At 40.5% G+C, this 23,397-nt stretch overlaps 1 protein-coding gene across 1 annotated transcript in view; it reads right to left on the reverse strand.

The window, feature by feature from the left end:
* LRRN1 (leucine rich repeat neuronal 1) overlaps nucleotides 1-16,521 on the reverse strand; it is a 38,737-nt gene extending 22,216 nt beyond the window's left edge. The window contains exon 1 of the mRNA XM_082744350.1: nucleotides 16,389-16,521. The gene's annotated coding sequence lies outside the window, so the exon portion shown is untranslated. The remainder of the gene's footprint in view (nucleotides 1-16,388) is intronic.
* Between the last annotated feature and the right edge of the window lie 6,876 nt (nucleotides 16,522-23,397).

Genomic DNA, 23,397 nt, shown 5'->3' on the forward strand with positions numbered 1-23,397 from the left:
TCAGAGATTAAGTGACCTATCAGAATTCCCACAGCTAATTGGTCAAAGAGCAGAGATTAAGTTCAAGTTTGTTGTGTTCTGAAGTCAAAGCCTTTTCTGCGATACCACCTGCTTCAATCGTCCTATTGGAACTCCAGAAAGATTCTGAGTGCGTGCATACAGCATTCTCTTATGTACACACAAGAAAACTAACTTTTAGATTAAAACCGGGGTTAGCCAGAAGATTAAGAAAATTTGCAAATTTAATTTTCTGGATAGCTGGAAGGTCTCGTAGAAAGCTTTTGTTTCAATCTTTAATATCCACTTTCTTGCTTTTGGTAAGGGTAGAGTTATGCTTTAGTTTGTTTTTTTTTTTTTTTTTTTTAAAGGACGTTTTTCTTCAAGCCCTGATAATGAATGCACATGGGAAATCTTTTTTTCCCAAATGTAAAGTCTTGATTATTAACTTATTTTCTTCCAATTTTCCCTTTTCTCCTAAAAGTGCATTCCAGAGGAAAAAAATCCTAGTTAATTAGAATTTTTGGTAATCGGGTTTTAAAGCTGTTTTGGTAAATGAAGATCAGGTGAGAGCTACCTCCTTGAATTCGAAATTGTTTCTTATTATAGGTTCTTTTTGATGCCAGTGCATTTCCCTATGTTAGTATGCATTTGAAACTAATGGTCCAATACTCAAAGTGCTCAGATCCTTGATGACCTGGACACCATAAATCCAACAGAGCACATTAGTGGGATGGTCCTTAATTATACAGTTTAGGCTTTGTGTAATCAAATGGTGCAAAGGAACAGCTGAGAACATTAAAATGCCAGCAGGCATTATAAATCATAGTGCTTTCTATAGTCTTTCTTTAACTCATGTGTTTTGTTAAATTGAAAGTAAAAAGAATATTTTTAGTTGAATATCCGTATGTCATTTAGAGCCCTTAAAAACATAACATAATGCAACACTATTAGATCATCTTTATTATTTACCTCTTAGTTGTCTAATAGAAATTGTAGTTATCTTTAAACTTTAAGTATAGGAATCATTTTTGTGAGTGAAACAAAACTGAAGTTATCTCTTAGAAAGGTAGACTAAGTAAAAAGGCTATTTCTAAATAAAATTTAGATAAATTGAAGTGGAATCTTACCTATGTAAGACTAATAACATGCACCTTAAAAGTTTTCTGTAGAGTTTTAGGTTTAAGGGGGCATAATTTAAACTGTAGAATCTTCAAATTGTTATAATGGACAGGAAATATATTTTAATGGTGGCTTATTACTTCAAATGATATCTAAATGAGGATAATGAAGACCATATTTGAAAACAAGCCCAGCAAATGAGATTCATTTTCTTGGAGTATTAAGCAACTTGAAGTATAAGCTTCGGCAACTTAGCATAAAATGCGTAGCTTATATTTGCTTCAGGGCTTTGAAATCTCAAAAATCTAACTAGCACCCATGTTAGCACTCAAGAGAAAATTCTAGGTTAAGCAGTATTACCATCAGCATGTGGCTGGTAATTCAGTATCATTCTAAATGCCCACAGGAGTAATAGAAATCAATCAGAATGGCTTACTGAGCAGGAATTCTGTGTAAGGTCCTGGGAGTCATGGGGCAGGAAACAGGGCATTCTTGGTGAAGGGGAAGGTTTATGTGAAGCAGTGGTGTCCTGAGTCTACGGTCAGTATTTCTTTCCAAATCCAAGTTCAGATACATCATGTCAATAGCTTAAAATTGGTCCTGGTGGGTGCATTTATGCCCCGGAAACTGGTGAACATTACAAATGAGGGCTTCATGTTTTTGGAGAGCTGGCTGTTAAACATTTACCTGCACAGCACAGATGTAAAGATACCAAAGCAGCAGAGCTTGAATAGGTACATGGAGCAGGAACTATTTCATTTTGAATGGAGGTTAAGATCTGCCAAGCTAGGAATGGAAATCAAGACAGAAAGGTTGGATGGGGGATGCCTGCCATGCCTGCCTTCAGCTTGGGTCATGATCCCAGGGTCCTGGGATCAAGTCCCACATCAGGCTCCTTGCTCAGCAGGGAGCCAGCTTCTCCCTCTGCCTGCCGCCCCCCCTGCTTGTGTTCTCTCTCTCTCCCTGAAAAATAAATAAAATCTTAAAACAAAACAAAACAAAAATAAATAAAAAGAAAAAGAAAGGTTGGATGTTACTTAGATATGGAGAGGCTTCAAGGCTTCACTGAGGAGTTTTTGTTTATTTATTATCCTTGTTTAAGTCCTAGCATAAAACAGATGCTACATTTAAAAAGGAGTGACTAAAGCAAGTTTTAAAAAGGGACCATTTATGAGGCATCGACAAGGTTAAGGAAGGCTCACAAAGGATGGCCACACAGCTCTGAGCTAGCTGCTGCAAGACGCAAAAGCCAACAAGAAGCCAGGTGGCAAAGGACCCATTGATGAAGTCCATTTGAATCTGATGCCCAAGTACAAAGAAGAGTGGAGAAGGGCAGGATGGGTCTGGAAAGGAATCCCACAGCAAGTGGGGACCACTAAATGTCTTGTAGTGGAAATTAAGGGCTCATTTGTATAATTTACAAAAATTTATCCATCAGCTATGTTTAAGACAGACTGGAAAGGGAACATGATGGATACAGGGAAGCCCATTAAGAAGCACTCCCATAAGCTAAGTAAGAGGTAATGGAACTGGGATTGTGGTGACAAGAAAAGAGAAGGACCATATTCAGGAAACAATGGAGGCTTCCAAGTAGAGAGGTAACTGTTAGATATTACACTTGACTAGATGTAGAAGTGGGGAGGGAAGAGTTAAAAATAATATCAAGGTATTCAGCCTGTTTGACTTTGAGGATAGTGGTTGCCAAAACAAGTCAGGGGCATGCAAGAGCAAGAGTTTACTTTGAAAGTGGGCGAGTTTCCATTTTTAGGGGGTTGGAAGAGAAAGGTTAGAGTACACTTTCCTCCAGTCTTCTCCCTGCTGGGCCAGTTTATGGTGGCTTTGTTCCTCTGCAGAAGGCTATGGTATACTCTTACGTACCCATAGCTCATTCTGGATCCTAGAAACCACTGCATCCATTTAACCCTTTGGTGATGTGATTTTAGGGTGAAAATAACCAGCAGGCATTTGGAGTTTGGAAGTGAATTTACAGAAGTTGGATGTCCTTCTCATGAAGGGCTAGTATAGAAGACTTAAGATCTCAAGAGGCATAGAGAGAAAATGAAAGGGCTCAGGTGAACCAGAGATGTACTACCATAAAACACAATACAAGGTGAAGGTTAACTCTGCACCTTACTGAAAAGTAAGTGATAATCTCCACCATTTCCTTTGATAACTACTTGGTGATAGTGTCTGAATTTAGTTATATGTCAATACAAAGATGGAGCTAAAACAAACTGTTACAGGGACATGCATTAGCAACTCGGTGTTGAAATGATCTCTGCATTATGAACCCAGATAATTGAGATGAGGTAGAAAAGTAGATCTCTCCATGGAGGACAAATCAATAACAACTAGGTTTTATGGTCATTAGTGCCCCAATAAAATCCCTTACCATCTAAATCTCTTGGAGGATCTTGAACATTCAACACCCATTACCTCTTTCATGTTAACACCAGCCAGATGTGGCTAAGTGTTAAGTACATCACAGAGATCATAACAAAAATAATATATCCTACATGAAGCATTTGGATGCCAAACAAGTGGGATTTTTAAAGATATCCCCAAACTAGTATTTTTAAAACCTACATCTGTAGGCAACACAGGTGATATTCTATATCGTGTAGCCAGGACCTTAATCAGTGGTTCACCTACAATAAAGGAAAAATGTACTACAAGGGGGTTAATAAGCAATAGAGAGCAAATAACAAAAGAAGGTAAACTAAATTAGTAGACATTATGTGCCACTTTCACATACATTCTATCTTTAACTAAGGGTCACACAGAAAATGAAGGAGAGCTTTTCTTCCTAGTGTGCCCTTTAGCTCCAGGAGCCTGGCATCTGCCAGTCCAAACATACCAGGCACTAGCATGATACTCACCCAGCCAAGGCCCCTGAAACCTTGCTTGTGTGATTCGTTTCTCCAGACATTCAAGCCTTCTGTCATCTTCCCCCTTCCATGACTAGATTCAGCACATCTCCTCACTTCCAGGCATAATGCACACTCACCTTTTGTGGAACTTCATACTAATTAGCAATTCTGTTTTCTCTGAACTCCAAGTACACTTCGGAGGAAGGGGCAAAGGAAGGTTTGAGATTAACAGATCTCCCTTTTTTTTCTATTCTAAGCCACACTGGTCTCTCTGTTCCTCAAACCCATCAAGCTCCTTCCAGCGTCCAGGGCTTGGGTTGCAAAGCCCTTCTGCACTCCCTATGCTTTAAGTAACTCACTCATTCTTGAGATTTTGACTGAAATGTCATTTCTGTAGGAAGGATTTCTCTTAGTATACTCCATGTAATATTCTCTTCTCTTCTGGCCTTGTGTACTTTTTCTTTCACTGGACTTAACATGACTGTACTTCCACATTTACTTGTGTGGTAATTGGATTAATGCTCTTACTCCCAACAGATGGTACCCCCCACATGGGAATGGACCACATTTCATCTGTTTTGCTCGCCACTGTATCACCAGCTCACAGAAAAAGATCTGTTGCTATTTGCCAAATGGCTGAAGTGAACAACTGTCATGTTCTAATAAGCACTGTCTCAAGTGCTTTCCCACATATTCACACAGCAACCCATTCATATTATTCCTCCATTCTATAGATGAGAGAGCTTGGGGGGGATCAAATAAATTGAGGCTTTTAGCCAAGATCACACAGCTGGTATGTAATAGAGGTGAGATTCATACCCAGGCCCATCTCGTCTGAGCTCTGTTTTCTTTCTTTTTTGTGTGGAATTTCCATAGATGATCACTTAATTATTTTCTGTCTTGTTTCTATTCATTCTCTCTCCCCAATGAGTCTCAAAACTCATTGGGGAGGGAAGTAACACCATGTACATTTTTTTTTTCATCCCCTACATCACCCTTCTAATAGCACTTGATATTCTACATGCATTTAATGAATACTTTTTGATTAATAACACTTCCTTGGCATTAATATCATAAAAGCATCCCCAAATGAGTTCAACTTTCTGTAATAACCTTTCTAAAACAGTAATGCAGTACATCTCTGATATAATACAGATTTATAATCAACTCATTTCTACCAAACTATATAGGAAATAATTTTGTAAAATTTTTTTAGAAAAAGTAGTATGACAAAATGAAATAGATAGGATATGAAAACTCCTTCCTCTTTCATTCACTGACTATTTATTAAGTGCACTTTTTATGTGCCAAGTGTTCTTCTAAGGTGCCAGGGCCCAAGTCTAAGTAAGTCATAGTCTTCCCTCACAGAGCCGCTGTTGGTGGTATTAAGGACATGAAAATAAATAATCCTAAATTAAAATGACACATGCTATACTTGAAATGAGAACAAGGACATGTGGGAAAATCAAAGACATTGTGACTAACTCAGCCTGGAGGAAACCAAAGTACCTTGTCCTATATATTTATTAACTCTAAATATTAGACCAATTCCTTATCTCAGGTGTTTTTCATCTTTAAAGTGGTGATAATACCTCCCAGAGTTGCGTACTTCACTCAGCATACTTAGAAAATGCTATTTACTGCCCTACTAGAGTTGCCAGAGGTGACTAGCTTGGTTGTGGTATCAGCTGTCCCCAAGAGCTAAGAGTATAGGTATAGGTATCTCCAGTTACCTATAAATGCAGTCACCTATCAATGGGGGAACTTTGACTAGGAAGATTAAACAAGACAATGCAAATGAAGTGCTTTATACATAACTATCATTTCCAGCTCCAAAAAAATTCATAGAATAATGAGGCAGTTAATGCTTTATCTCAATGTTCTCCTTCATGTGTACATGAAAATCTGCTAGCTATAACAGGGTAGAGGCTAAGACTCCTTAAGCTTACCCGATTTAGCTTGCCTGGTGACCTTCTCTTGCTTCGTAATTGACCCTTATGCCAAAAGGACTTTTGGTTACACTGCACTGGGTTCTAATCTGGTCCCAACTGGGAGCCTTGCAATTTGGTCCAGAAGCAAAATAATGATGTTATGAAAATGACGATACAAAAAACCAATAACAATCTTAGCAGCATGATTTACTGAGGCACTGTAGAACATTACCATTGTTCTAGGCGCTTACAGGCCCCAACAACTTTATTACATAACCCTGGATCCCTCAGAGTTGAAGCTTTTGGGTCTGCTAGTTTTGACAATGTCTTGAATTCAGTTCCTGTTTGAGGAATGGTAGCTCTGAACCAAATCAGAGAAAATGTGATTATATGAATTATATATGACATATATATCATATACATGAATTATATATGATACATATATATGAATACATATGATATATGTATCATATATAATTCATTTAATCACATTTTCTCTGATTTGGTTCAGAGCTCTCTCTCTATATATATATATGATATAGCATATATATGTATATATCATATATATATAATGACTATATGAATTACAACTTCGGGGCATTATAATACTTCCAGAGTGAGAAAAGAAAGTAGATACAGAACATAATGTAGAAACAAACAAAAATGGCTGTAATGTATTTATCTGTCTGCCTTTTAAAACACATCAGCTGACTTAAGATTTCTTGAATGAGTCAACAGAAATCTCTCTTGGGGTCCACCACAAAGGTGAAAACCATGTGAACTACGGACTTCACAAATATCTAGTCTGAATCTTGTCTCTTAAAATCTCTCCACTCTCCTTTGGGTGAGCATCCTTGAAATCAAACACTGTACATTCAGAAAGGTCAGATTTCAAAATCTACTAAATGCTCCTATTTACAAAGTACTTCCCTTGGTCCAGGAACTGTGCAAAGGTCTGTAAATGCATGATCTCATTGAACGAGTCTAATGATTCTATAAGGCAAGTTCTACCATTAACTCTCTTTTACAGATGAGGATACTGAGGTTTAATGAAATCACTCTCGACCACACAGCAAAGATGTAGTTTTGGAACCAATTCCTCCCAACTCTGAGTCCTATCTAGTTATTCACTTTCAGCCCTGCCCTGGGCTATGCATCGAGTAGCACCATGGTAATGACTCACATCGTTCCGATGTATGACTTGCATGTCAGAAAGATCCCTTACAGCAAAACAATCTTTAGAAGCAAACTCAAGTAGTTTTTAATATTGCTAGCAGTTTTAAGCTCTTGTAAAAAATCACTCAATACTTTTCATTGTGAGTCAGCAAAGTAAATTCTGCAAATATCAAAGATACTAACTTTTCTCAAAATTAATCATTTTACTCCTGTCTTTTTTCTGTGTAACAGAAAGATGGTTTTCAGTTTTTAGAAACCTTCTAAATTTAGACAATGATGATATAACAATATGCAGTGTGATGGTAATGGTTAGAAGAATGCCATCTTTATGCATTTCTATTCATTAAAATTTTTTTCATTAAATTTTTAAAAATCTTAAATATGATTTAAAACTATGCTGTTAATGAGACACCTGGGTGGCCTAGCTCACTGAGCATCTGACTCTTGATATGGGCTCAGGTCATGATCTTGGGGGTAGTGGTATCAAGCCCTGCATCATGCTCTGTACTCAGCCAGGAGTCCACTTGCAACTCTCTCCCTCTCCCTCTGCCCCTCCCTCTGTGTGCACACTCACTCCCTCTAAAATAAATAGATCTTTAAAAAATATTCTGCTAATAATGCCAATATAAATTTAAAGAACAATTCAATGACGACTGGTTAAATAAAAATCCCAGGTAGATTTCAAAATTCAAATAATAAAATACATCATGTTTTATTCTATATAAACCTCACTTTAATAATGGAATAACAGAATTTTTAGGGCCAGATGGGCTAGGAGAGCTAGTCTAGTCCAATTCTTTTGTTTTATAGCTGCAATTAAAGATGAAGAAACAAAGACCCGGTATGTTAACAGCACAAGTTCAGAGTCAGACAGACCCAAGTTCACATCCTTGCATTACCAGTCACCAGCTCGGAAACTGTCATCTACACTCCCAGAGCCAGTTCTTACAAGTGCCCTGCCTAGAAAGCAGGACTGCTCTAAACTGGGAAATAAAAGACTCTTTCCTCTAAAACAGATATATACTCATTCATTTCTTTGACAAATATTGAGTACACACTACTAGTTGTATAACCTTGGGCAGGTTACTTATTTTGTGCCTTAGTTTCCTGCACTGTAAAGTGGGTATCCATATTAGAGTTTTTGCAAGGATTAACTGAGTTGATGCATATAAGATGGATGGTATGGTTCCTGACACAGTAGAAAGGCACATAATTTTGGGTATCATTACCTTTCCCCTACCGCTACTATATTCAGTAATATAGTGGGGATATAATTCAGGAGCCCTATGTAATATTTTCCTCCCAAATACTAATTGCTTTAGTAATCTCTCACTCCATTGTCTCTCCTGAAGGTATAACCATTTGTAAGCTTCTTTACTAGGGTTCTACTTTGACAGTGCTATTCTTCATGCATGAAGAGAAAAAATCACCAGCATCTGCCTACATACTTTGTGTTTTTCTCTGAGATGACTTTGAAGACACTCAGGGTTTCTTTTGTTTTTTTTTTTTTTTAACCAGGTTTCCCAGGTGAGAAATGAGGACTTTGTGAGTATGTGAGGAGGTTGGCTGGGATTCCAGAGATAGATTGTTCCCAAAGGACATAGCAGAACTAACTAGTCCTTTGGGGGGTTTTAAACCTTACATGTAGTCCTCACTGCACAAAACCATAATGAGCTGGAAGAACAAGCAGAGAAATCCAGTTAATTGCCACCCCAGTGTCTTTGGTGCATCTATCATGGTTGGATGAGTTACTGTGGATTCCATCGGTGTTCGGGAAACTCTCAGGACGTATACCGAAGTCCTACGTAACTATCACTCATGAACTTGGAAATCTGAGAATTGTGGTCATGGAGCTTCTCGGTTTTGCTTCTCACAAGGAAACTTTACGCTATCCCAGAGAAGTGAGAAGTTAGATCTTTAAGACCTTGAGAGAAGGCTCTTTACAAAGCTCATTTTGATAAATAAGTCTTATTACTGAAAACAAAAACATGAACTTGTTTTTGGTATGGAATCTGCCTCCCGTTTGTATATATGTGTGTGCACGTATGTGTGTACATACATACAAAGTTAAAATATCCCTGCCAAACAGAACCAAAAAACCATGCCACTATTGCTTCTCTTTTGTAAGCAGAGGACCCTCAAGTTCTTGCCAGTGTTCGGGATAAATCATTTTCTTATCCTCGCCAACACTCTCCAATGAACCCTTCCCAGCTTGTTACAAGTATTTTTTTTAAACTTCTAAGATCAGGTTGAGGTAAGATATTAAAGAGAGAGAGTCTGATTAGTCTTTTGGTGTCTGGGAAACCCAGCTTAAATTTCCCTGCATCATACATTTTAATTGATACATCCCAGATCCTCACTCTCCTTAGTAACCCAAATGCTAGAGTGCTGAGTCACTGTCATATTACCTGTTCTGTCACCACAGTCCAGGAAGCAGGCTTGGCGCACACCAGGAGCCTCAGGTCTCATCCCAGATCCAGTCTTATGCTAGATGTATGACCTTACATAAATTCAACTTACACTAGAAAAGTGAGAGTTGCAACCCTTCTTCTTTTACAGTGGAACCTTAGAAAGGTATTAAGTGACTTGCCCAAGGTCACACCAAACCTGTCCGAGGCTCTGGTCCCTTATTTATTGAAAAAAGAGAGAAAGAATGATACTTGGTGTCTCAGAATGTTACACGTCAAATGAAATACATATTTAAGAACTCTGCAAAAAGTGAAGTTCTAAAACATGAGGCACTATTCCCTTTCTTTGTCAATGAAGCCCATCTTCTCCTTATGCAGCATGTGCTATTAAAGGTTCTTTACAACTGACCTTCATTCTCTTTCTAGCTTCCTCTACGGCTTGCTGGAGACACTGAATTTTAACCAGTTTAGAGGGGTCTACCCTCTCATAAGCAACCATCTCACTCATTTGTGTTCAATATGACTAGATTTAAAATTGTCCCCTGCCAACCACTTGTGCTCCTGGTGAAAGCCTGTTCTGTGAATTAACCCTAAGGTTTTTAAAAGCCTTTGCTGATGTCCAAAATCTGAATTAAGGCTCCTGCTTCTGTTCTTTCGTAGCTCACACTTTCACCACCACAGCACACTTTATTGCACTCATCACCCCTTTCTGTAACCCCTAATGGACTTTAAGTCAGTTGAGGGCAGAGCCAGTGTCTTTTAGAGCAGGGTTTCTCAAAACCTTGATACTATTAACATTGGACCAAGTAATTGTTGTGGGCAAACTGTCCTATGCATTTTAGGATGTTTATCAGCATCTCAGGTTTATATCCACTGGATGCCAGTAGCATCCTCCACCTTCAGTTGTGATGACTACCAGCAATGTCTCCAAATACTGCCAAGTTTCTCCTGGGGGGTGGGGGGGGGACAAAATTACCCCCCAGTTGAAAAATCCCTGTTCTTGATCCAGCAGACTGCCTTTTACACTACATAAATATTTGTAGAAGAATACATGACTGATGGAAACAAAATGCTTCTGATGGATTTAATGTACAAGCTGCAGAAAAATCAAGCTAATTTCTTTTGGTTTTAGTACCTCCTTATAACGCCTCGCACACAGCTGGAGCTCAGTATATATTCATTGGGTGAACAAGTGTTCCAAGATCATAAACAGCTTCCTGTATCCCAGGTAAAATTATCTCACTCAAGAAGACCCAGGTGAAGTGATAGGGAACTGTCACATTAGGGGGAGAAAATTTTTAAAGGAACAAAAAATTTTCTTAGCTGTGGGATTAGGAGCCAGAAAAAAATACCTTGCAGAAAAGAGCATCATGGCTATGTTCCCCCAGACCTTTCGCTCTCCACCTAATCATGGCATTTAGGGCAGAAATAAAATTCCTTGCAGTGGTATTGCTAGAAACATCTAGCATTCCTGCATCCTTTACAACAACTCAGGGACATGAAGCATCAGGAGGGTTGCAGGACATCTAGAAGGTCACACATTCAGTCATTAGTGTCAGAGCTGGGAAATGAGCCTATGCCTTCCTGACTCCCTGTACAGTACTTGATTACAGTGATTATTATGGATGCAAATTAAGACTTATTACTATTGTGAAATAACAATGCAGGTTAATGATATTCTTTATTGCCATGCTAACATTTTTTCTAGAGGGGAAAATTATAGGCATGAAACCAATTAAGCAACCTTTCTTTCTTTGCAAAGCTTTTTAGTGTTCCTAAATGAAGATTCTCTCTTTGTGCTTACTGCTTAATAGTGCAAACTGATTTTTTTTTTTTTTTTTTGTCTCCTAGGTCTTACTGAGATGGATGCTAATACTGGTACTGTCTTTTTTTCCTGTATGAATTGAAAATGGCTATGCTAATACATTATCTCTACAAAGGGCAGTCATAAATAGGAAGAGCAAATATTTTGAAATGAATATTTAATGGGCATTCTCCTATAGAGGTGATGCATTGTTGGAAATGCCTCCCTTGGAAATCTTTGTGAGCCAAAGTCTTGCAATTGCCCTGTCCTGGATACCAGTGAGGGACAGCTCTCATGATTGAAATGGTGGCTCCAGAAAACAATGGCAGATTAATTTATGTATCCCCCAAACTTTACAGTTGTCCTTCATTCCCAGTTCTACAAAATACAAAAAACCTTTCGCCCAGAAGGATGTCATGTCACATGTATATTGTTATTGTAACTATGGGAACCAAAAAATGCCACCAATGTGTCTGTTTCATACACAAATGAGGGGACAGCTGTGGAGTCCACATGTCTGCCAGGGGTATAATAGATGTGAGGTAGGATGGCCTGGCTCAGAAAATTACAACTCATTTATATTAATCAGAGCTTTCAAATAGCATTCCAAACCCTTGGCCATAAGGAGCATAAATGGAAGGCAATAAGCCACTGTAAAAGCAGTTTCATTCCATAACTTTCAAATCCAAGTGTGGTTAAGTCAAAGCAGCTGCGTCTCAAGTCCAAGTTGACAGAATTTGGTTGTGTAGCACTGAAAGCTGAAGCTTAGTTTCTTTGCATGTCAGGTATAATTTTCAGTCCAGTAAGTGTAATAGTTCCATCCAGGTTAAATGTTCGTTATGTTATGGAAGCGCAGCTGCCACAAACCCTTTAGCAGTTTCAGTGGGAGAGTCAGTCCTCTCAGCTCTATCCACACAACACTATCCTGTTACAAAAGAGAAAACTTCGGGCTGGCGGGGTTATGAAACATCTAAGATAAGCCAGCTAGCACTAGATAGTAGCTTCCTTATCAAAACCAAATAATGAGTAAAATTGCTAATAATATCCTACCTTTGCTAGACTTTTTGAAAATATCCAAAAAGTAAAAAATAAAATAATATGTAACCCAAATGTTTCTCTTTAAAAAGTGTAACATAAAATAGCATATATTTTAATTGTTGAATAATATGCATAACAGTTCTATGGGTGCCATTGGTCCAGAAATACATATTATATTTTTTCTTACATATTGTAAATGCAATGTCAACTATTTATTATGCATCTGTTTATGTTTTAAGACTTAGAGGTCAAACCCTGTAATATATCTATAAAGTAGGCAGATGGTAATATGCTAAAATGAAAAATTTAGAAAGCAAACGTCGGTTAAGATTTCTAGAGTGAATGATTCCCTTGGATAGTAACTTTTGCATTGTATAGATAGGGTTTAATTTTTGTCTCCATTCTATAGTTTAAGGCAAAAATAAGAGAGGACACATGTTTTCCTGACTTCATCTATATAATTATATTCTCACCCTGAATAAAATATTAATCAAAGTTCTATTCATGAGTCAAAGAAACTTCCATTGTTCCCAGAAGCCAAAATATGATCCTAAAATGGAATTTGCTTTATCTCCTGACTGGCTTAACCCCAAATTGATATTCAGCATAATAATTTTGAGAAATTAAATATAATATTTAAGTAACCTTACATTAGTGTTCCAGTGAATCATTCAAAGAACTATTATTTTGTAGCTGAAAATACATTTTAAGAAAGCATTATGAAAGTTTAGTAAAAAGTGACATGCAGATCCTATAATTTACTATATTTATTTATGGTACATGGCTTGTTTATGGTGGCATAAAAAGCCCACCATTCTATGTATTTATAGTCATACCCAACTAACTTGGAAAGTAGCAATAGAACGCTATAGAGACAGATTTTCTTTACGTACTACCAGTTTTTTCCCAGGAGTGTCACTGCTTTAGGATATGTGGTAATTGCTCCAGCAGTTCAGGTCAAGAAACTAGCCTTTAGCAGGGCCTAACTGGAGAGAGATCAATGGCCGAGTTTTCCCTTGCTTTTTTTGAATCCCAGATACTATGCAGAGCTACGTGTATTATGGTTCAGGGCCACAGTCTGCAGTTAGATCTGGTCTATGATTTTATTTAGCACAGTGATTTCTCAAAACAATAAGTACTTTATTACTTTTATTTACCAAGGAATGCTCTCTAATCTTCCGTTATGAGAACTGCAGAATAAAGATTTCACATAGGCAGGATAATAACCAGAGTTTTCACATAGGTGAGGCTGTGGTCATTTTAAAGTTAGCTGGTTTGTTTCAACAATACCTAGATACAGGACAGTAAAATGGTTTATAGCCTGGTTTAGAAAAGTCAATTATTTTATAGTAAATCCTCAAGTCCATAATGAGGACAGAATCTCAGGTTTCCATCATGTTAGTGTTTATTATAATGATTTGTTACTTTCTGACTTCTTGATAGCTTTAAGACACAAAATGTAATTTTGGCTATCACATTTTCTTACTTAAACTTGACTCAATTCATGTCTCTCCTCCTGGGAAAATACTGCCTTATGTGTAAAAGTCACTGAACCGCAAAAATAACTTAAAGGAAACACGTAAAATAGCAGACTAACATCTGTTGTGCACCCCTCCCCTGCAAACACTAAGCCCACAAAACAATGTTGTCTTTTGAGGGGGGGACCGTATTTTAATGTCCCTTTCAGTATAGATATAGAAGACAGGGGCAAGCACTGTTTAGTCAATAGGTTCTTTTTCCCTTCAACAGTATTTCAGACTGACAAAAGAAGAGGCTAAAGGGGCTGGCTTGTCAGTAGGTATAATCCCAGGGCTCACGTGCAGCCCACACCACCGGCCTTTTGTTTGGTGGTCACACTTCTCCAGGAGGTAAGCTGTGCAGTGGTCTATTAGCTAATGTTAGACAAAGCAAAATTTCCCTAGTTTGGGGTCCAGTGCATGACTGCCTCCCATTCACTGTTTGGTCTTCTGACCCGAAAACCTCTCAGGTGACTAGGAACATGATGGTTTCATTACCATCTGCAAGTCTGATGCCTTAACAACTAAAATCATTTTGATTGAACAGTAAATATTCTTCACATCAGTCCACTGCAGCTCTTTTTCCCATTTGTCTATCTCTGAGGATGGAGAGCAAATGTGAGCAGGGGGTAAAATTACAAAAAGAAAAAGAAAAACTCTTAAAGTTAAAAGGTCAATTCAGCAATCACCTCAAACCACCAGAAATGGATTAAAGTTACTGCCTGTTTCATATAAACATTTTCCTCACTATCCAGCTCAGAACATCCAGCTTGAATGTCGCACAAAAATACTCAACCAGGTAAAGAGCAAGTAGTACTTTGAGCTTTCAACACAATAGCACTCAGAGAATTTGGCTCTAGAATAAAGGTGTCAGCAAGCCATGGAATTCCTAAACAGAAAAACTCACACTGCGCCTTTATTCCATTTTCTTAAGGTCTATTGTTAACTAAAGACTCCTTGTCTTTTCAAATTCCTTCCATGTGAATGGATGAGGCCAGACATCTGCCAGGATTCGCTCACATTTGCATGCAAATCAGAGACTTTGGGACACACATGGCCAAGGAACCAACAACACCACTTTTACTCTAGACTTATACTGATCAAAGTGCCTTCCTGAACTTTCAACATCTCTAGTCCCAGCTCTTAAAAAAAGGAAGTAATGAGCACTTATTATATTATTTAGACCGTGGCAGCAAAGCATACTGCAAAACAGAACAACATATTGTCTTTCAGAAAATTCTACAAGCAGAAGCCCCAATCAGCAATACCTGTTCCCTCACTTAACCCGGCTTTTCCTTTATTATGTAGGTCTGGAAATGAAAATGCTAACGGTGATATAAGATTTAGGGAAGGATCCATTTTCTTGGACTCTTGGTCTTTGCCTGTGTAGTTCAAAAGCCTCAAAACTATTCACACCCTGCCATTCATTCGTTCATTCATTCACTCACTCCCAGGCACTGTACTTGGCCCTGGGTCTACAGCGGTGAACCCAACAGACAAGAATCCCCTCTCCCAGCTCAGCTACCACCGCGGAATATCCCACTCCGCGTAGGTACCTCGACTCCTTCAGAAGGGTCCCGGGACGGGTTTTCCACCAGTCCTGGGTGCGTGGCTCCGCTCGGGTGGTGAGATCTTTCTACACCGCCCCATCCTGCCAAGGCAGGGAAGCTGCCGCGGGAGGCTGTCGCGATGGGTCCCGGGTAACGCCGAGTCAGGGGCTGCCCACACCCCTCTCCACACAGCACAAAGGACACTCGCTGGCAAACTTTCCTTGTTCCGACCCCGGCCGAGCGGGGAACTCAGCACCGGCTCGGTTCCCGGAGCAGACGGAGGCTTCCCTGACATTTCAGCATCCCTGGCAAGCCTCCTGAGGCTGCTACTCCTGGACTCAAAACGTGTAGGGTGAGGTCTTTTCCCCCATTTACACTGCCCGGCAACTGAGTTTTCTTCTTAATGCTCTTTCATTACTCTCAACGCTTTGTGAATTGCATTCCTTGACCCTTTCTTTATCGCCGAGACCAACGCCAAGAAATCCCTCCTCTAACCTCTTCCCACTACCTGCCACCTTCCCTTCCCATCTCTTGGCTCTCTTTCCAACTCCCCAGGCCCCCTTTACGCGCTCCTCTCCGGCCCCGGCTGCCTCACGGGTTCACATCCCAGCAGCCAGCCCCTCCTTCCTTTGGATCCCCGGGCATCACCCTCCCTCGCCTCGGTCCCTGAAATTCAGCGGGCTTCTCCTGTCACTGCCTTTTACCCATTTCTGTCTGGCCTTCATTCCTAACTACCGCTGTTTTTTGGGAGGGTGTGGGGAGGGGGTAGGGAGAGGGTTACTAGATTCCCGTTTCCCCGACTTGGTCATTTCCCCCAGCTCCATGAGCCGCGCCCCCTCATTCCTCGTAGGCCCGCGATCTTATCCCAACGTTCCCCAGACCGTCTCGGGCCCGCCACGCTGCCAAGTTTGCCTCGACTTCCCCAAGCTGCAGCCCAAACCTCACGCCACCGCCCGGCTACGGGAGCGCACTTACCCCGAGGCCCGGCTGGCGGGGGTGTGGGGTGCGCACGGACCCGCGGCGGCAGCAGCAGGAGGAGGACGACGGGCTGAGCGGCGCCTCCCTCCCAGCCCGCAGCGCGCACTGGCTCCTTGGGGGGTTCCCAGCAGATCACCAAGACAGGAGGAGAGGCAACGACACGAGCAACAACTGCTGCGCGGGCCTGGGCTCAATCCGACTCTCGGGGGTCGGGCAGAGGCAGTCAGGATTGGGAAGAAGGGTTGGAGAAGTAGGGTGCAGAGGGCGAGGCAGAGAGCCGCCAGGTCCCGAGGAAGGCACCCGGGGCAAGTAGGGATGCCACCGCGCGGATTCCGCCGCCTGGGTTAACGCCACCAGCCCCTCTCCCCAACCCGAGGGCGCTGCGGGCGCTGGCGCACCGGCCTCGCCTAGCTCCCCGGCTCGCTGCCGGCGCCCTCCGTGCGCCCCGCTTTGTGCTCCCCGCAGCCGGCGTGCACCTGGTGTAAGCAAAAGCGGTCAGCTGATGGGCTGCGCGCCGATTGGCTGCACGACGGTCTCCTCCCCTCCCGCCCGACCCCTTTCCCGGCCTCCCCCTCCCAGCCTCCCGCCCCCGGCTCAGCCCCGTGCTGGGGCACCATCTGTAGCCCGCCCAACAAAGGCGCAGCACCACGGGTCTCGGGTGGCCTGGCCGCCCTGCGCCGCCGCGACCGCCGCAGGGAGCAGTGGGCCGCCGCTTTTTGTTTAGGGGACGACAGGCTGCGGCTGGGTTAGAGGCAAAGCATACCGCCGTTTCCTAGTAAAAGACATACCAAAAAAAAAAAAAAAAAAAAGGACCGACCTAGGTACAAAGGGGCCCAATCTCTGCATAACGTAGAACTTGGGCTCAGAGGCTAAAAATCACGCAAAAATCAGCCCAACAGAGAGCCAAGTTTCAGTATGAAATCTGACCTTTGTCTCAAAATGCATGGCGATTACTTGGAAAGCAGCTCTGCTCACCACTATACCACCAACGCAGCACTCAGGGTGATCACTTGGGTTGTGTGTTTGCATATCTAGGTGGCTGTGGAGCTGGCTCCTGCCCTTGTGGGAAGTAGTATTTGCGGACATTTAAATGAATGGTGAAGCCACTTCTGATTTAGGGAGGCTTCAGAAAAAAACGATTGCGAAACTAAACTTTGTAATTACAGCTTTCCCGTTTGTTAGGTGTGAAAGTGTGTACAGACAACCGGAAGATTGGGAATGCAGTCTATTCAAAGTGGGGGGTGTCTGAGAGCAAAAGGTGGAAATGGGTTTTTGGAAACCGCCCATGAACCTGAATCTTAACTTCCAGTGACCAGTTTAGAAGCAGGCTGGAGAGAAGCCTTTGGTACTTTTCACCGGGGAATCTGCTAGACAATTATTAACCCCTCATTACGGAACAGCTTCAGGCAAGAGTGTGGTGACATTTCCTCATGATGTCCAAGCTTAGAATTTTTGGAGAATTTGGAAAGATATATTATTGCAGAATCATCTTTGGAATTCCTTGAAGACATAGTGTAAATTTAACAACAATAATCTAATATCTTGGTCTCTATAGTGTTTCTTGATGTCTTTCATAGATGTCTGATAAATACTGATGCTACTAATGTTCATCTCCTTTATGTTATTGTGGAACTATTGTGGAGATACCAGTGGGTCACAGCTCCAGGGAAAGGAGATGTTAGGGTTTAGAGTAGAAGGTTGGTGAAGAGTAGAACAGCTATGTAAAAAGGCCCCTTGCAACTGGGGTGTGAGGGTACTGCCTGTAAATGAATGAGATTTAAGAACTTTCTAAGGGAGTGAAGTCTAGAAAATTTCCCAAGATTCATATTTTTGTCTCTTTTCTGCTTTCTCATACTGATTATATGTAAGTTAGAGTTTATTTGAAAGAAGGCAAGCCTCTGGTAAAAATACACAACTTGGATGATCAGGGAACAATAGAACACAGTCTTCTTAGGGAGTCTCCTTTAGGTTTTCCAGCCTGTGTTTCTGGGAATGGAGGGGAGTTGATGGTAGACACTGCATAGTGGTGTTTTACAGAGGTATGCCATCAGGGGCAGTTGAAGCAATTAATGGGGGGGGATTATCTTTCTAGGAGGCAAGATTGATAATAGATAGCCTCCAGGTTTTGGAAGCGACTTTATGAGAATGGTATGAAGCCCAGCTAAGGAGAAACCAAATCAGGCACCAGCGGATGAGGTCAACACTGCTTTAAATCTCAGCACTGCTATTTATGAAAGGTGTCCCTCTGGGGGAGGGTTAGTTTCCTTGACTGTAAAGTGGGGTTAATAACAGTACCTATCCCAAAGGGTTATGCTGATTGAGAAATATGCTTAGGGCAGTTCTTGGTATATAGTAAGTAATAAACAAATATAAGCAGTAGGTATTATTAGTCAGATAGTGAAGACTAAAGCCAAACATCAGGTCAGACAGATAGAATAATTAATGCACAAAACTGACACAGGTGACAGAATATTTTAAAGGCATTAGCACCACAAATGAGAGAAAAAAGACTTGTCTCACAACTCTTCAATTCATTTCTTTTAAAGTCAGCATCTCATTTACTTAGACTTATTTCCTTCTTTCCCAAGGCAAGAGTAAGAATGGAAGCTCTGCCTATTTCTACTCGACCAGTGCATTTATTTGGCTCCAGAGTATTATCATTATGAAGAAATGCATGTGTCAGAGATGAAGAGGGGTCTTGGGCAGAAGCATAGGGAATGTTTTGTGTTGGAAAGATTGCTGTGGGACAGAAGAGGACAAATGTACGCATAGCAATTACAAAGGAATCTGAAATTTAGTTTAGTGGTTGGAAATTTAATAAATTGCCTGAATGGTAACTGGTCCAAGTTTTAGAAACTGCTGTTTAGTGAATCTGTAAAAGGGTTTCAGGATTATTTTACCTATAGATACTTAGAAGCCCTTCATCATTGGGGAAATGAAGAGGAAATGCCCAGTCAATTGACCAGGAGAACTAAACCAAACTCACTTGTTTCTCTTTTAGAAGACTATCTGAGGGGCGCCTGGGTGGCTCAGTGGGTTAAGCCTCTGCCTTCAGCTCAGGTCATGATGTCAGGGTCCTGGGATCGAGCCCCACGTCGGGCTCTCTGCTCAGTGGGGAGCCTGCTTCCCCCTCTCTCTCTGCCTGCCTCTCTGCCTACTTATTAAAAAAAAAGAAGAAGAAGAAGAAGAAGACTATCTGAGGGGCGCCTGAGTGGTTCAGTGGGTTAAAGCCTCTGCCTTTGGCTCAGGGGGTGGTCCCGGGGTCCTACTGCCCCCCCAACCACCTCCCCCCACCCCACCTGCTTCTCTGCCTATTTATGATCTCTGTCAAGTAAATAAATAAAATCTTTAAAAACAATTAAAAAAGAAGTCTATCTGAATTACTCTTAGTGAACTCACCCAGTCCTGGGGTCCTAAATCTATTAGTGGAAAAAGACTTTATCCTAATATTTATTTGGGGCATTGTAGAAGATCTTGGAAGTTTGGGAGGACAGAGGAAATACACAGCAGGACCTATGAATTCCCAAGAAAGCCGGATCTTACTACTGATGTAAGGAGGAGTTCTTGCCCCGTTGAGACACTACAGATTCCTCTGGGTTCCCCCAACATCCGCTTGAGGTTCTTTAGCTTTGGTTTGAAGAAACATTATAATTGGTATTAGCCTAACTGTACTGATCTCTGTGGTAACTGAGGGGGAAAAAAAGAAAAAGGAAACTGTAGATGGTTGATCATATTAGAATAATCTTTAAAAGAACATCTGTATTTTGAGAATGAAATTATAATATGCCATTTAAAATGACAGTTTTTAAAAGTTGAAAATATGTCTCTCTCTAATTGAAATATTAATAGAGTGCTGGTAGTCAGTGTTCTTTACAGCCTCTGAATTAATATTGTAGTTTTAAAACAAACACCACCAAGCTCTTAGAGGATAATGACTTTACAGCTCATAATTATGTGACTGATGTGATTATTGTTAAATTTCATACCAAAAGTGTTGTTTCTCTAAAAAATTTTTTTTAAGATTTTTTTTTTTTAAATTTGAGAGGGGGAGGGGCATGAGTGAGCAGGAGGAGGGGCAGAGGGAGAGACAGAATCCCAAGGAGACTCCTCACTGAGCTCAGAACCTGACTTGGGGCTTGATCCCAGGACCATGAGATCATGACCTGAGCTGAAATCAGGAGCTGGATGCTTGACTGAGTCACCCAGGTGCCCCTGTTTATCTAAAAATTTTTGACAATTGAGTGGGTTTACAACTCATATGTAATTCCTATTCTTCCAGTTTTGTTCTGCATATCAAGTCATTCCAACACAAAATCATTCCAACAAAACACAAACTTGAGGTTTCTGTAATGTATGTTAAGTCTTATAGTTTGGCATGGAACTAAGGTGACCAACTGTCTCAGTTTGGCTGGGACTGTCCAGGATTTAGTCCCAAAAGTCTCACATCTCAGGAAACCCCTCAGTCCAGGCAGACCAAGATGGTTCTTTGTCCTAAATGAAACTCACATTAGTAAGTGTATGGCACTGTTATCGTTTTAGTTGAATTATAACCTTGCAGATACAAGAACTAGGATGCCTGATGGGATCAAGTATCCTATTTTCACTTGCAGAACTTAATTGTTGCAGAGCATCTAATTTAACTTCCTTATTATATAGATAAAACAACTAAGCCCTAGATAGAGCCTACACTAAAAAGCTAGACTGTATATACTGTTTGAAGGCAGAGCTCAGAGCCGGGATGGCTAACTCCTAATCCAGCATTCAGCATGTATTAAGTACTCATTAAACATTTTTGTATCACTGAATTGAGTAAATTAAATAAATGAATGTCTTTATGTAACTGGAGCACACATTATATCATAAGCATTTTCTTCATATCATTAAAAAAAAGTCTTTGAAACTATCATGCTTAATGACTGTATAATTCCAGTCTTCTGTTGATGAGAAATAAGGGCTTTATCAGTTATTTGCTATGACATATTATAATAAGATACATGTTACAAATGCCCATTTTGGTTATTGAGTTATAAAAACATATACAATAGTTTGGATTAGCAATTTAACATTGACTTTTTTTTCTATTTTTATTACTAGTTACCTTTAGGCAATCAGACCTTACTGAAAAATAAAAGGTCGTATAAGTTTTTTGCATTTTTTTTGTAAATATTTTATTGATAACAGGATTTTAGAATCAAGTTTCTTTGTTTTCAGTTACTCGCCCTCCATTTTGATTTCTCTTTTCCCCTGTATAATAAGAGAGAGCTAACATAAATTAAGTACTTTGTGCCAGGTACTACACTTAGTAATGTTTCCTCTATTGAGATAGGGGTTATCATACAATGGTTACGAGCTAGGGCTCCTGGTTTGTGTGTCTGAGGTTTATACGCCAGCTTGACACAGCTGTGTGAATTTGAACAAGTTAAGCGCTGCATTTATAACAGTACCTATATCATGGGGTTTGTGAGAATTAAAGAGGTGTGTATGTGCCTAACATATAGCAAGCGTTCACCAAATATTAACAAATTAGGTAATAGAATGCTGGCTGCTAGAACAAATCAACCAAAGAACTCTGGAGGTTTAAAGAAGGCAAGTCTTTTTGTCCTCATGTAGGGGACCATGTTCCTGGCCGAGTGGACTCCTCAGGGTCATTCAGGGCCTAGGCTGCTTCCATCAGTCGGTTCTTCCTCTTCTATTTCCAGACTTCTTCCCCTTCACATAGAGGCTGGGAAAAGAGAGAAAGAAGAAAGGAATGCATGGACAAATTTTACGGAACAGGCTAGGAAATGGCTTACATCACCTCCACCCACTTTCTGTGAGCAAGAGCTCCCGAGGAAAGACTGCAGAGAAGCCAGAGAACATGGGGAATGTAGACCAGGTATGTGCCCGAAAGGGCATGGAAGAAATCTTGCAACATATCATCTGTATTAAAAATCTATATAGATTTATATCTGTAGATCCATATTAAAATATAGCTACATATGTTAGCAATATAGCATTCTCTCCTACTGAGGACTCTCCTCTTACTTTGTCCGAATCACAAGTCTGATAAAATGGGAGGGAGGAAATGACTCTATCAGCATCATATGGCACGTAAGAGGCAATCATTATAGGAAACAAAATATACTTGAAACAACTCCTAGGCAGGGCTTTCCAAGGATCGTTTTCCTTTTAAAACTGGTCTTGGGTGATTGCCAGTTTGAATATCGTCACACATTACTTTTCTGAAGTTCCTAGAGACCTCCAGCAGGGAGAGGAAGACCATCCAGCTGCCTCATCAGCGGCTTATACTCCTTTTTCTTTCAGTAACACCCTTTTTCTTTCAGCAATCATAAAACTTTAAGGGACTTCACAATCGTTCCTCTTAAGAAAATGCTTAGAGACGACACACTGGAATTCAGTGCCCCTATTATCATAAATTTAATATCCACATTTACTTTTGGCCCTAGGGGGCCTACCAGGCTATAAAAGAGAGATTGGCAGGTAGAGTAAGTACAGCCGGTTTATATACATTCCGCAGAAACACGGAAGCTCACAGAATTTTCCCTACATTTCATCGAACACCTTTCTCTGTCAGGTTTGTCTGCATTTTGCCATCATTTCATTTTATTTTTATTATAGAGATGCTCACACTTTTTATTTTTGAGCATGCTAACAGTCTCTTCTGAGTGAGGCATTGCCCAAATTCCATTTTCATGGATAACTAAGTACCCATCTACCAGACTGATCATCTGTTGGAATACCTTATTCTCTTAAATCTGATTCACATTGTGCCCTTGATGTTTTATCCTTGCCCAAAACCTTGCACTGAACGCATGCTGTCTTTTGGAAAAGGGACTTTGTTTTTGAGTTCTGTGACTTTGGGAGAAAGAAAGACATGTGATGTATAAACTTATGCTAGTCATGAGAAGCAAGTCCATACTGCAGTTCAATTTAGCAAGTACTATCGGAGTTGATGACTGAAAAGAACTTAGAGATAATCTGGCTCAACCCTTTCATTTTACAGGTG

This window comes from Mustela nivalis (genome assembly GCF_964662115.1).
Source record: "Mustela nivalis genome assembly, chromosome: 1".
NCBI classification, from domain to species: domain Eukaryota; kingdom Metazoa; phylum Chordata; class Mammalia; order Carnivora; family Mustelidae; genus Mustela; species Mustela nivalis.